We start from the raw sequence: 14269 nt of genomic DNA, 5'->3' as shown, positions 1-14269 counted from the left end.
TTCTTTGGTAAGCGTGATAGCGTTACGGAGATGTTTGATAAACTCAAGTGGCAGACTCTGCAAGAGAGGCGCTCTGCATTGCAGTGTAGCTCCAGGTTTCGAGAGGGTGCGTTTCTGGATGAGGTATCGAATATATTGCTTCCCCCCTACTTATACCTCCCGAATGTAAAATTAGACAGATACGCGTGCGCATGGAGGCTTTCCAGCAGTCGTTCTTCCCGCGAACCATACGCGACTGGACCAGGAAAGGGAGGTAATGACAGTGGCATGTAAAGTGCCCTCCGCCACACACCCTTGGGTGGCTTGCGAAGTATAAATATAGATGTAGATGTAGTTGTATATTAAGAACAATAAGAGGCTCAAGACTGAACCTTGTGGGACCCCAATCTTGATACCTCCCTAGTTGAGGAATGTGCTGATTTTTGTGCATTATGTGAACTGTTTATTCAACCTTCTTTACTCTTCGTGTTAAATACAAATTAAAACATTTGTGCACTGTCACACTCATACCACAATACTTAAGCTTATCTAGGAGAATTCCATGATTTACACAGTCAAAGGGTTTGAGAAGTCACAGAAAATTCAATTTGGTGGGTCAGCTATTCAGAGCATTTTATATTTGATAAGTGAAAACGTTTACGGTATTTTCTGTTGAAAAGCCTTTCGATAGCCAAATTGGCATTTTGTTAGGCTTTATTTTTACAAAAATGTGAAGCTGCCCTTGAATACATTATTCTTTCAAAAATTTTGAACAAAGCTGTCAGAAGTGAGATTGTAGTTGTTGGCATCAGATTTATCCTCCTTTTTATGCAATGGTTTAACGATAGCGTATTTTAGTCTCTGAAGAAAAATGATCCTATTCAATGCACTATTACGTAATTACCTGACATGTAAGAATCCTACTTATCTGTTGGGTACAAGCTTTTAATACTTTTTTGGAGATGCCATCAGTTCCATAGGGCTTTTACTTTTAAGTGAGTTTATAATTTAAGGAGAATTGGGTAGAACTAGTGTTTTATCAAATTGGTCAGGTATTGCCTCTTCCATACAAAGCATTGCGTTTTTCTCGATCCGATTTTCTTCACAACATTTAAGAAATGATCATTAAAAATATTTTCAATCTCTGCCTATTAGTTGATGAACGTTTCATTCAATGTTATGGTACTACAGTCTTCCTGTGTTCTTTGTGGCCCTGTTTCCTTTTCAACAATATTCCAATTATCAGAGTCGTCAATCTCAGACATAATGCACATACTTCTGGATTTTTGATGACTTTCCTAGTCTTATAATATTTGACTGTTTGCAGGTCGTTAGTCTTTCTAGGTATTAGATACATTTCCTGTTTCCTGTTACAGGATAAGGTATTTTTGTTATTTTGGTAAGCCATGCTCTCTTACATGGGTTCCTACAATGATATTTCACTGTTTTCAAAGGGAAATTGTTTTTCCAAAGTTCTCACACACGTATCATATACCGTAATAGGTTATATTTTAAATTAGCATCATATTCCTGATACACCTCATCCCAGAGAAATAAACAATTCCAAAAACATGAACTTTTTGCCACAGATCGAAACCATGCATCCATGTAATTTAACAAGGATATGTATCGATAATGAGAGGTGTTTATATTTTCTAATACCTCTGGAATAGGTTTTAGAGGGAGTTTCGAATTATGTTGTGGCGTTGTATGTAATCGATAACTTGATTATGTTATAATAATTGCCTTATAATAGTCAGTTTCTATTTGTATCCGGATGGTAGGTTAAAAAAATACCTATTGCAACTAGCATGCTTATACTACATATTTAGTGGCTCACGTAAACATCCGCGATGGACAGAGGGTCAAAAGTTTCATGGCTGTGCAAAGTTGTGAAATCGGTAAATGTTCCGGCAGATGTCTTAAAATTGCAGCGTTACTTATATAAATGTAGCGATGAAGTGCCTGTGATTGAAAAAGACACACTTGAGCAGTTCGATAGGATACTTCGCAATGTTCTTCAGCCATTTGAATGTGTAAGACCTAATTTCTATGTGACAGTAATATTATTGTGTTTTGTGCTTAACAAAAAATAAATGGTGACTTTCCGCATGTTACAGAACGCTGAAAATCACTCTTACTTGATGGTGATTTTAAATTTCATAAACTTCTTAAGTCAGAAAAACTGCTTTGCAGTCTGGGTTTCGCCGAATTACGTAAGCTTTGATTTTCTACGATTTTTTTATTGCGTTCTGAGTTTTGCGTTTGACTGGAATCAGTGCTATGTGACATTCAGTTGATATAATTTATTTAGTTGTCCTTAGATAATTTTACATTATGCCATGCACGACATCCTAAAAATAGGGAAGAAATGCTGTGTTTTGCGTTACTGTGCAGATTAGTGTTGCACACATGTATGCACATACACAGAAATAGACATACCACATACAAAAACAAAAATTACATATAACTGTACATGAGCTAGTTCTTTGTTGCCTGGATGGTGTATTATAAATCCTAATGACGTGAAACCAGCTGCCTTTTTTAAATTTATTTAAAAAACAGTTAACTTGTAAACGTGGCTAAATGGTGACCATTTAAAAAAAAATATACATATGTGAGTTAGTAATACCTACCCAACACTTTTACATGTTACAATATTAGAAATTCATTTACAGAATGGAAGGAGTTGTTAATGAGAGAGTTTTTGAATTTATTTGCAAATCTTACTTTGTTGCCTGTCAGTCTTTTATAACAGTGGCTAAGTGATCAAAAGTGTTCGTTGCAGCATAATGCATCTCTTTTTGTGCTAGGGACAACCTCTGTGGAGTAATGAATGTCACTTTTTTCATCTGGTATTGTAATTATGTTCATTAGTATTATATTTTAACAGAAGTCGATTATTTATAATGAACTTCATAAGGCAATAAATGTACTGTAAAGGAGTAGTTAAAATTCCTAAATCGTCAAACAAATGTTTACAATATGATCAACAGGTATTATTCTTATAATATATATTGAATATTAAAAACTTTCTACCTTGAAGATTATTTACCCCAGAACATTATTCCATATAATATTATTGAGTGAAAATATGTCAACTTCCTGATATTTGTCTCCCCAATGTTTATAACGATTTTAGCTGCAAATGTGGCTGAACTAAATTGCTTTAGCTGTTCCAAAATGTGCTTTTAAATTCCCATCACTATGGACACCTACAAATTGTAAAGTTTCCATCCTATTTGTTATTTCTTCACCACATGTTACACTTATAACTGGTGTAATTGCCAAAGGTGTATGGTGTTGAATGTTTGCTTTTTGAAACTGAGAATGAGACACTTCACAGAAAACTAGTAAGTAATGCTTTTGAGAATATTTTTTGCCTTTTATTTTGCTGCTGTATGTATGCATGTTAAGATTGATTATAATGCTAATGTCATCTCCAAAAAGAACTACTTCTGCATGTTCTGTAATAGATGGGAGATAGTTTACATTTATGGGAAACAATAGTGGATCTAAGATTGATCCTTGGTGGACCCCCTATGCAATTTCTCCTGTGCCATTAGAATCTCCCCTGAATATATTGGTTGACTTAGTAAGTAAAACTTCCTGGCCTATTTGTTGTTCATTTCTGGACTACGTTGGAGTGTCTAATGTAGTTTCTTCATCTCATAACGTACAGTTACAAATCAAAGATTTTTCTACTGTAGACATGTCAGATTACTTTTAAAAAATGAGGTTATAACAATTAACATATATAAGCAGGCATTTCTGAATTTTTAGACATCAACAAGAACATATATAACGGTAACGTTTATGGTCATTTTACAGCTTGCAAAACCATTTATTAACAATTTATTGTATGATAAATTAAATAAGATTAATACTTGTTCCATAGATCATGAATACGACACTTTATAATGGTGTGGAACGTGTCAGGTTAATAAAAGATATCTGTACAAGATGTTACATTACACAAAATATTGCATGACACTAATGTTGTTATTTTCCCTTAATTTTTTATCTAAAAATTCAGCCAATGAGTAGAAGGAGTTGTCATCTAGAAATTCTTTTAATTTATTTTTAAATGTTAGTTGGCTATCTGTCAGGCTTTTGATGCTGTTTGGTATGTGACCAAAGATTTTTGTGGCAGCATAATTTACTCCTTTCTGTGCCAAAGTCAGATTTAACCCTGCATAGTGCAGATCATCCTTTCTCCTGGTGTTATAGCTTTGCACACTGCTATTAGTTTTAAACTGGGTTGGATTATTAACAACAAATTTCATAAGTGAATATATATACTGTGAGGATCCCTAGATCCTTAAATAGATGTCTGCAGGATGACCATGGGTGGGCTCCAGCAATTATTCTGATTACATGTTTTTGAGCAATGAATACTTTTCTACTCAACGATGAATTACCCCAGAATATGATGCCATACGAAAGCAGTGAATGAAAGCAGGCATAGTAAGCTAATTTATCTTTGTTTCTTTTCTTTTCAAATTGCCAAACTGCCCTGCATAAATTCTTCAATTGAATATGCCCAACAACCTTTTCCACTAGTGTATTAAATAACTTTTTATTTGGTTTAAGTCCATATTTAACAGATTTGTGTTATTTAATTTATCGTAAATTTTTAATCCCATGTAGATTGGTGTTTGAGCGTAAAGTTTTCAATTATGAGAGAGACATTTGAAACTGTGTCTGTCATGAGTACTGTAATTGTGGTTGAAATGAAAATTATTAAGTGAGTTTTGATTTTTATATATGAAAATAAAAATTTGGTAGATGTACAGAGAAGGAATGGGTAGTATTTTAAATTTTTTAAACAATGGGTGACATGATGCTCTTTTTTTAAGTAAACATGTTTTTTATGATTCTCTTTTGAAGTGCAAGTAATCTCGGATTGTTTATAGAGTTTCCCCAGAAAAAATTGTTCCATATTGAATTGTAATTCGAAATTATCTGTGGGAAGACAACATTCCTGGTGTCCATAAGGGTGGTACCAGATAAGACATTCATTGCATCAGCTAGGCTGTTTAGTTTGTTTGCTAAGAAGTCTGGCTGGGCATGACATTATCTATTGGCTGTCTATACCATCAGTTGCACAAATCATCAACTTATCTCTAAGAGTATTGTGATTCACACTGTCAAATCCTTTATGTAACAGAAAATATGAACCAGTGCATTTTTGTTATTTAATACTTATAAAATTTGGTGTGTGACCATATAAATGGCATTTTTAGTTGAACAACTCTTCTGTAATCCAAACTGTGATTTACTGAGGGTATTGTTGTTCCTTAGGGAGCACACTAGTGCAGAATATGTCACATTTTCAAAAATTTTGGGAAACGATGTCAGTAATGACTGGGAGAAGTGATAATTGAGTCTTGGGTTTAAGGAGGTGGCTGGGGCTGGGAAGGGAAGGGATAGCAGGGTTGGGTTTAGGAAGGTTGTAGTACAGCTTGTGTGAGCACAGCACAGATAGGGTGGAGACAGGGTAGGGCTGTTTGGTGCAGTTAGGAGGTTTGGGTGAGGGGGGGGGGGGGGGAGAGGGAGGTGGATGGAAAAGAAGAGAAATAGATGAGGGCAAAAAGACTAAGGAGTAGAGGGCCATGTAGTGCTGGAGTGGGGGCAGTGAAGGGGATAGGTGGTTGAAAGATTGGACTAGCTGGGGTTCAGGCCAGGGCGTTACAGGAACATATGATATATTGCAGTCAGAGTTCCCACATGTTCAATTCAGAAAAGTTGGTGTTAGTAGGAAGGATCCAGATAGTGCAAGCTGTGCAGTAGTCATTGAAGTGAAGCACTTTGTGTTAGGCAGCATGTTCAGCAACTGGGTGCTCCTGCTGTCTCTTGGCCACAGTTTATGTATACTAGTATTATTGTTTAAAGTAGCAATAAGGAATTGTAAACTGTAAATGTAGGTAACTAATATGTTTGTGTATGTAATTAATATACAGTTCTAGTTAATCGTGTGTGTGTGTGTGTGTGTGTGTGTGTGTGTGTGTGTGTGTGTGTGTGTGTGTGTGTGTGTGTGTCACAAATATAGCTTTGAGCCAGTAAGGCCTTTGTCGAAATTAGACGACAAACACATATATACACACTCACGCGAACATTCTGAGTGTGGCCACAGTTACCCGACACTGCAGTTGTGCGAATTGCTTTTGCACGAGTGTGTATAAGTGTGTTTGTCATCTAATTTTGACGATGTCCTTACTGGCTGAAAGCTATATTTGTGACTGTCTTGTTGTTGTGCCTGTCTGGGACTCAGCATCTCTTCTGTATGATGAGTAGCAACTTTCCTTTTCACAATAGTGTGTGTGTAAACAAGTATTCCAGTACCGGTAACTACATAGATGTTAATAAGTGTTTTAGCATAGTATTCAACTTATCATACAAACTACTCAACAGGTGGAGCAGCCACAAATAAAATAATACATCATTGATGGAAGTGGAACTTTGATACCATAACATTATGCAAGGTGTTAAAAGCAAAATAGGATTAAAATAGATGAAAGTCCATATGAGCACATTAGCTGTCTATTGTAGGCATGTCAAGGACCCACAACTGGTTTCGCACCATAAAGGTACATCCTCAGGTGCATTTCTGTATAAAAGAAATAAAGTCTTTGTATGAGAAAAAACTCATAAATGAGTTGGAAAAAAAACCTTTATCACAAAAGCTATTCTGTGAAGGTATCACTAAACAGTGTCAGGTTTGATAATTTTTTTTTACATAAGCAATAGTATATGGTGCTGTCGTATGTCAATTTTCATATTCAGTACTTACGAATGGTCAACTTGATGAGAATTATGAGGTTTCAAGGCATAGCTATTAATGAAATTGACTGATCCCTCAACTGTTGTCATCAAACTGAAAGGTTGTTAAGGAATAATGGTGGGCATCTGAAATAAAATTCATAAGCTGGGAAAATAGGGGTGTGGAAGTTCCTGTAATGAAAGGATGTGTTTTTTCAGGAACCAGTAATCATTTATTGAAGTAAGTAAATTAATAAAATGAACAGCAGTTGTGGGGTCAGTAGCTACAGGTTTAGAATGAAAATGTAACTCACCAATAAATGGGAGGAATGTCACTAGATTTCTCACAGCAACACATACAGTTGGTTTGACAGGAATGAGTGTACAAAAATCAATAATGGCCTTCATTGGCTGGATCAAATCAGCCCACAGAGAATCTAACACACCTCTACAATATCAACACTAATTATGGTTTATTTCTACAATAGGGACCCATTAGAGTCTCGGCAAGCCAGTTTTATCCATCTGACAAAGGTCATTATTGAATTTTGTACAAGCATTACTGTTCAACAAACCAAATGTGTTGTTCTGGGGATTTCGCTGAGCACTCCTCCCATTTGTTGGTGAGCTATATTTTCATTCTTACCCAATGGCTGTAGCAACCTGGTTCTTGGCAGAGAACATTATTCCACATTATTCTTTTATTTAGCGCAGCCACCATTTGTGTTTACTAACATTTAGTTTCATGACAACTGTTGAAGGATCATTCAATTTCATTTATAGTTGCACCTTGGAACGTTGTAATTCTCATCAGGCATGAAATGATCATGTGTAAATAATGAATATGGAAACTGACGATCAGCAGCAACATATGACATCACATTTGTAACAAAATTTTTTTGAAGTTTAATAAACACAGTGGTAATTAACAATACCTATACAGAATAGCATTTATGGTGAAAGGTTTTTAAGTTTTTTTAAAATGAATTTATGACATTTTATGATACAAAGATTGTGAATCTTTTATATGGATATGCACCTGAGGATGCACCTTTAATGTGCAAAATAGGTGATGAGTCTTTGAAAGGATTACAGGAAACATCTAATAGCACCCCTGGATTTTATGGAATATCGACACAAATAAATGTGCATTTTTGTGAATTTTCGGAAGCTACTAATGTCCTGTGCATGATCTAATTTGTAGAAATCAGTGTTTGTGATTTAGTTACTTTAGCAGATATTTAACCTAACATATTGTGTTACATCTAGTTTTCCCTTAAAGAGGAGTAACCCTATGTATTATGTACAGTCATTGTAAACCAACTCTGTATAGAGTTTACTAACAACTATAATTAACTTCAAAAGTCTTATGAAACTAGTAATTTTTACCAGATGGTTTTTGCCTTAATAGAAATCTCATTTATTGTATTTGTTTCAATTCTTATAGGGAATTAGCAACTTTAAGCTCAACTTGTATTTATGGTACTGGCACCAAAGATACTTCCAAATACTGTTCGTTGATGTAGATGCTGCCTCCTCTAAGGAAAGTAGGGGATCTGTTATTGCACATCCACTTGACTGTGACTGGTGTTTCAATGGTAGAGCTAGGCATCCTGTAGAGGGTGTCTGGGGATCACGGAGGACTCAGGGTGTTGTACTGATTCCCCTAACCAACACGTTTGAGGTGCTGTCTTTCACTGAAACCTGTTTTGTCCAGTGTCAGGAAGAGGCAAATGCAAACGGGTAGGGTCTATTAATCGGCAGTTGAAAGGTATGGCGAGTGATGATACCCCTTAGGGAAATGGCAGCAAGGGACAGGAGAGGATACGAGGTGCATTCAGTGTGTTTACCTGGGGGCCTCATTCAGCATGTTAAAGAGACTATTCCAGCTGCTATCGAGGGAACAAGGTTCAACCAAGTGCAGATTGTGGCACTGTTGGAACAAATGATGACTGTCATCTGTGCACTGAAGTCATACTTGAATCATTCCAGCGATTGGCAGAGAAGGTTGAGAAGGTCAGCTTGCACGTGGAGTTTCAATGAAGCTCACAGTTTGCAGCTTGTCCCCGGAAGTGGTGGTGTCCCTTTTATTCAGAGTCGAGGAGAAGGACTGAACCAGAGACTTCAAAGGTTCCGTGACAAGCTAGGCTGCGACTTCCTAGACTTGTGCCATAGGGTTGAGATCTGTAGGAACCCCCTAAATGGGTCAGGGGTGCACTACACATCAGAAGCTACTACTCAAGTAGCTGTTTGTGGGGTACATGCAAGGATTTTTTTTAGATTAGGCAACTCTCCATCCAATCCAGATAATGATAGCTGTAGGAAACTCAGAAGTATCAGAGCAAGGTCGAAGTAAATGTCTCCTAGAAGTGGGCGTTTTAAAATCTTAATGGTAAACTGCCGAAGTTTCTGCACCAAAGTGCCAGAGTTTGAAGCGTTCCTGAAAAAGCACTGAAGCTCATGTAATACTAGGTACACAAAGCTGGTTGAAACATATAATTGATAGCAGTGAGATTTTTGGGGAAAATTTAAGTGTATATCGAAAGGATAGGTAAATGGGGAATGGAGGTGGTGTCACAGTAGACAAGAAACTCATATCCACTGAGATAGAAATTGAAGCTGCATGGGAGACTGGACAAAACTCAGTGTCAAGGGTGAGCATAAAATTATAACTGGATCCATCTGTTGCCAACCAGATTCATCTTCTCATATAACCAAATACTTTAAAGAAGACCTCAGCTCACTTGTATTAAGTAAGTTCCCCAATCTTACTTTAATCATAGGTGGAGACTTTAATCATTCAACAATCAATTGGGAAAACTACAGTTTCGTTAGTGGTGGGCGTGATAAGACATCCTGTGAAACTTAACTAAATGCCTTCTCTGAAAACTACCTCGAACAGATAGTTCAGAAATATATTGGACCAAATGGAACAAATGAACCAGACCTTTGGAGGATGTGATATATGTGTTCAGTAAACTAGATAAAAAAAAATCAGAAGTGTCAGTCACAATGAGGAACTTGAAACTTTCAGCACAGGGCAGGAGCATTTAGAGGAACTCTGGCTCAAGTTTAAAAGAATAGTTGACCATGAACTGTGGATAGATTTGTATCCAGTAGAACAGTTCATAATGTGAGTGACCTCCATGGCATTCAGTCAGTGGAAAGTAACTTCTAAAGAAAGAGATTACTGCATAACAGGGAATCAAGAAAATTGCACAACACTGCAGTTAGTCTCAAATCACTGACACTGCCATCTACAAACGCTGACGCCGCCGTACACCAACGCCGACATCGCTGTACACCAATGTCACCGCCGCCATACAACGACGCTGACGTCGCATCACACCAATGCTGATGCACCCGTCCACCTACGCCAATGCCGCCTTCCAAAGACGCTGACATCGCCGTACACCAGTGCCGATGCCGCCTTCCACCGACGCCGGGTGAGCTACTACTGACCTTTGTTTGTGAAGTGTTGTGGAAATAAGCGAGTGTACTTTTAATGATAACTAGATTAAAGGCAAAGCAAAACTCAATGGAAAAGAGTCTGTTGGGGCTATGGGGATTGAAAAACAGGGGCCAGATTTGGGCGAATTAATGAGGTTTATCAAAGTGCAGTTTGAATCACAAAACACAAAACTAGGGGATCAAGTTAATATCCTAAGTAATTAGATGCAAGAATGGAAAAAAAGAATGAAAAAAGAATTGTCCGATTCCCTGACAATTATTTAAGGATTTAGAACAAGGAAATGAAGAGAATATAAAAGGATTAGTTCAAAAATTAGAATATGATGTAGACTGTAAATGTAGTAATTTGGAAACACAGTTTAACGAAAAATACAACTCTTTGAAAAATGTATGTAATGTTACTAAAATAGAAAGAAACTTCCACATGGGAAAAATATATTAAAAGCAAAGATTCCAAGACTTACCAAGCGGGAAAGTGCCGGTACACAGGCACAATAAATAAAACACACAAACACACACACAGAATTTCTAGCTTTCGCAACCGACGGTTGCTTCTTCAGGAAAGAGGGAAGGAAAAGGAAAGATGAAAGGATGTGGGTTTTAAGGGAGAGGGTAAGGAGTCATTCCAATCCCGGGAGCGGAAAGACTTACCTTAGGGGTAAGTATGTCTGTGTATGTGCGGATAGATATGTGCGTGTGTGTGAGTGTACACCTGTCCTTTTTTCCTCCTAAGGTAAGTCTTTCCGCTCCCGGGATTGGAATGACTCCTTACCCTCTCCCTTAAAACCCACATCCTTTCGACTTTCCCTCTCCTTCCCTCTTTCCTGAAGAAGCAACCGTCGGTTGCGAAAGCTAGAAATTCTGTGTGTGTGTTTGTGTGTTGTATGTAATGTTACATTTGATGTGGTCGAACAAGAATTAACTATGCTAAAAACCAATGTCCAGAAACAAGATAATTGGCTCCCCCTAGTACAGGTGCAATTTTCAGGGGTCAAATCATGGGTGGAAACCGTAGAACAGAACTTCAAAGAAAAGTTAATGACTGCAGAGCTTATAAATTTGAATGGCTTAGAAGAACAAGTAGAAGGATTAATAGGACGGAAGGTTGAAGAGAAACAAAGTGTTGATATCTCTTCGCCTATAACTTCCGATTTAGATAACACTAAGAAAGACTTAGAAACGTTGAGGAAAGAATTCAAGCTTATGCAGGAGAAACTAGAGAAAGGCACAGTTCCCCAAAATATTATATTAAATAAGGACATGATAACTGATTTGCAATGGGGATCAAATTCAGGCTTGTCGAGACAGTTGCCTAAATTCAAACCAGATGGGGAGGTACACCCCACCCATTTCTTAAAACGGTTTAACCAAGCCATACCTTATCATATTCAATCAATAGTACACAAAAAAACGCATATTTAGTAGATCCTGTGACGGGAGAGGAAAAGGGAATGTATAATGTTAAGGATATAAAACAATATGTACAAAACCCCCAGGGACGTTGACGTTCTGTGTCAACGGACGGAGTGACGTCCACCAGTTCCTGAGTTGAGTTCAGTGTTGCTTCCACGTTAGTTTTCGTACACCGAACTCCCTTCAAATCTTCGACTATCCTGTAATCTATTTATAGCCCTTAAGCTATCCTATCATATTAGTATTAAAAGAGACCAATTATGACTACACGATTATGACTAATTTAAGGAGTTACAATAAACAGTAACCTCTAAGCACGAGATAAAATTAACAGGGTAACATTCTAACAGGAGATATAATATGGTGGTACTGTTTAGGAAGAATGATACCTAGATGGTATAAACTGAACATGTGTATGGAATATAAAATGAAGTGACTAACTGAATAACTATTTGATTATAGTGTATATAATTTCTATTTTTATAGAATGTTTTATATTTTTTGTAAAGTGTGATGGGATTGGGGTGGGCTTATATCTAATTTTGAAAGGGGTTGGTAGCATAGGCACAGACACAACCTACACACCCCGCCCTTCATACAACCCTCGCAAACATGTGTGACTGGTTCATCATCATTTGCCGTTCCATAGGAGTTGCTAAGATCTTTTCTTTGGGGACTTCAAAGGTGACGGTGAGAATGTCCATTCTGCAGGAGACGCCGAACATCATACCTCCTCCTGCTTCTCACTTAAGTACTGGAGAAGTGGGGATCCTGGGGAAGGGGGGTGGGAAGAGTTTCCTGTCTTTGGGGCTGTCTTCTTCCTTTCTTCGATGTAAGCAACCAATTCTTTTATTTCCTTTCTTACTCCGCTTAAGAGTACCAATCTATCTTTCCGTGTTTCCACGTTCATATACTTCCATCGCTGAAGTCCTTCTCTTTTCTGTGATTTCTAGAAATCTTCAACTAAGAACCTTAGTGCGCCGAAGAATCAGGACGCATGATCACACTTCCACACTCAAACAATTAAATACAAAAATGCAGACAAGTAATACACAGGGAGATGTAACAACCGTCACAGATAAGGGGGGAGGTAGTGCTCAGGAAGGGCTCGAGCACATGTGCTAAGTAATGACGGTTGCACATCTCAAGTGAAATGGTATAGTAAGCTTAAGCTAAAGGAACAAGGGGGGGGGGGGGGGACATAGTGTATATCCACCTGTGTTCATAGCTATAGTAGTACAAAGTAATATGAATAGAGATGAAAAGCCAGAGGTGTAGAGTCAAGCCAGAGGTATAGAGTCAAATAAGTTTCTGATGGATAGTGGGATTGTGCAGACCGAACAGCCAGATGAAAAGAAGTAAAGTTACAACCATGGATGAAACATATTTAGTTATTAAGGCTATGTAAGTGAGCTGTAAGCAATGAACAAGTGCAGAATTTAAGAAAGTAGGCTGAAGGACTCGGGAGGAGGAAAGGAGAGGTAGATAGAAATTTTACCAGGAAATTTTAAATAAAATAGTGTGCAGAGCAGTACGAAAGAGGCAAGACTATGAATCATTGTCAGAGAAGATAGGGAGGGTGCATCTGATATAGACAAAATGAGAGAAAGAGAGGCAGGTAGGCAGACCCAGAGGAGGCTGACCTATACTGTGCGGGCAGGGGCACCAAAAAGGGGATTGACGTGTACCATAATTTAGTATAAAAGGAAAGGGCATACCTATCCAAGGATGAGGAAGAAGATGTTTTCATAGTATCAACCCTTATGTAGATTGGAACCCAAGGGAAAGGGTGGTATAGTGACCTGAGATTGTGGTGGAAAGTTTCTCCTGGTAAATTTGAAATCTAAAATTTTTTTACATAGAAAAGACGAGTCCTGCGCGAGGAAATAGAAAAAAGAGAAAACCTCCAGTACAACAATTTTTTTTGCAGACCCGGAAAGCCAGTGGCTATGGAATATCATTCAATGCACCAGAACATATTTATTTCCACTTTGTACAAAAAAACAACTAAACTTTATGACGTAAGACCACACATTACCGGGCACCCAAGATCAGTTAATTACACATTTTTGAACACAATTAATACAGAAGCTTTTATCGTAGCTGACTATCCACGTCCAGTCCATGTACTCTCAACAGCAGTTCAACGTTTACTAAAACAGTCACTATCTCGAGTCACTCCATTTGTTTTTCAACAATACAAAACTACATTACTCTTTGCAGCCGGCCACGGAGCTTCCGGGCCGTATGTGTTTAATCTTCGCAGGCCGCGCCGAACATTTGCCAGTGCTGATGAACTATTTCCCTTCCAGTTTCGCCTGCACAAACAATAAATGGGTGCAGTATCCCATGCTCATCCTTACGCCCTGCTTTAAAATAACGTGTGTTCGAAACGGCTGGAACACAAGTGTCTCCAGACTTACGTAAAATTCTGGGGGCACTACAGTACCATTCGGTTTAAATGTATCTGTGGTGGAATTTATTAGGAGATTGGACATATATGTTTTGGATAAAGAACTCTTAGAAAAGTTAATTATTTATGTGGATGACATTTTGGTTTCAAGTAAGACCTGGAAGGAACATATTCAAATTTTAAAGGAAATTGGAGAGAAACGAGCCGGGGGGGGGGGGGGGGGTGTTGTAT

Source organism: Schistocerca gregaria, chromosome 6 (genome assembly GCF_023897955.1).
Source record: "Schistocerca gregaria isolate iqSchGreg1 chromosome 6, iqSchGreg1.2, whole genome shotgun sequence".
Taxonomy (NCBI): domain Eukaryota; kingdom Metazoa; phylum Arthropoda; class Insecta; order Orthoptera; family Acrididae; genus Schistocerca; species Schistocerca gregaria.
Note: the sequence above shows the minus strand (reverse complement) of the source record.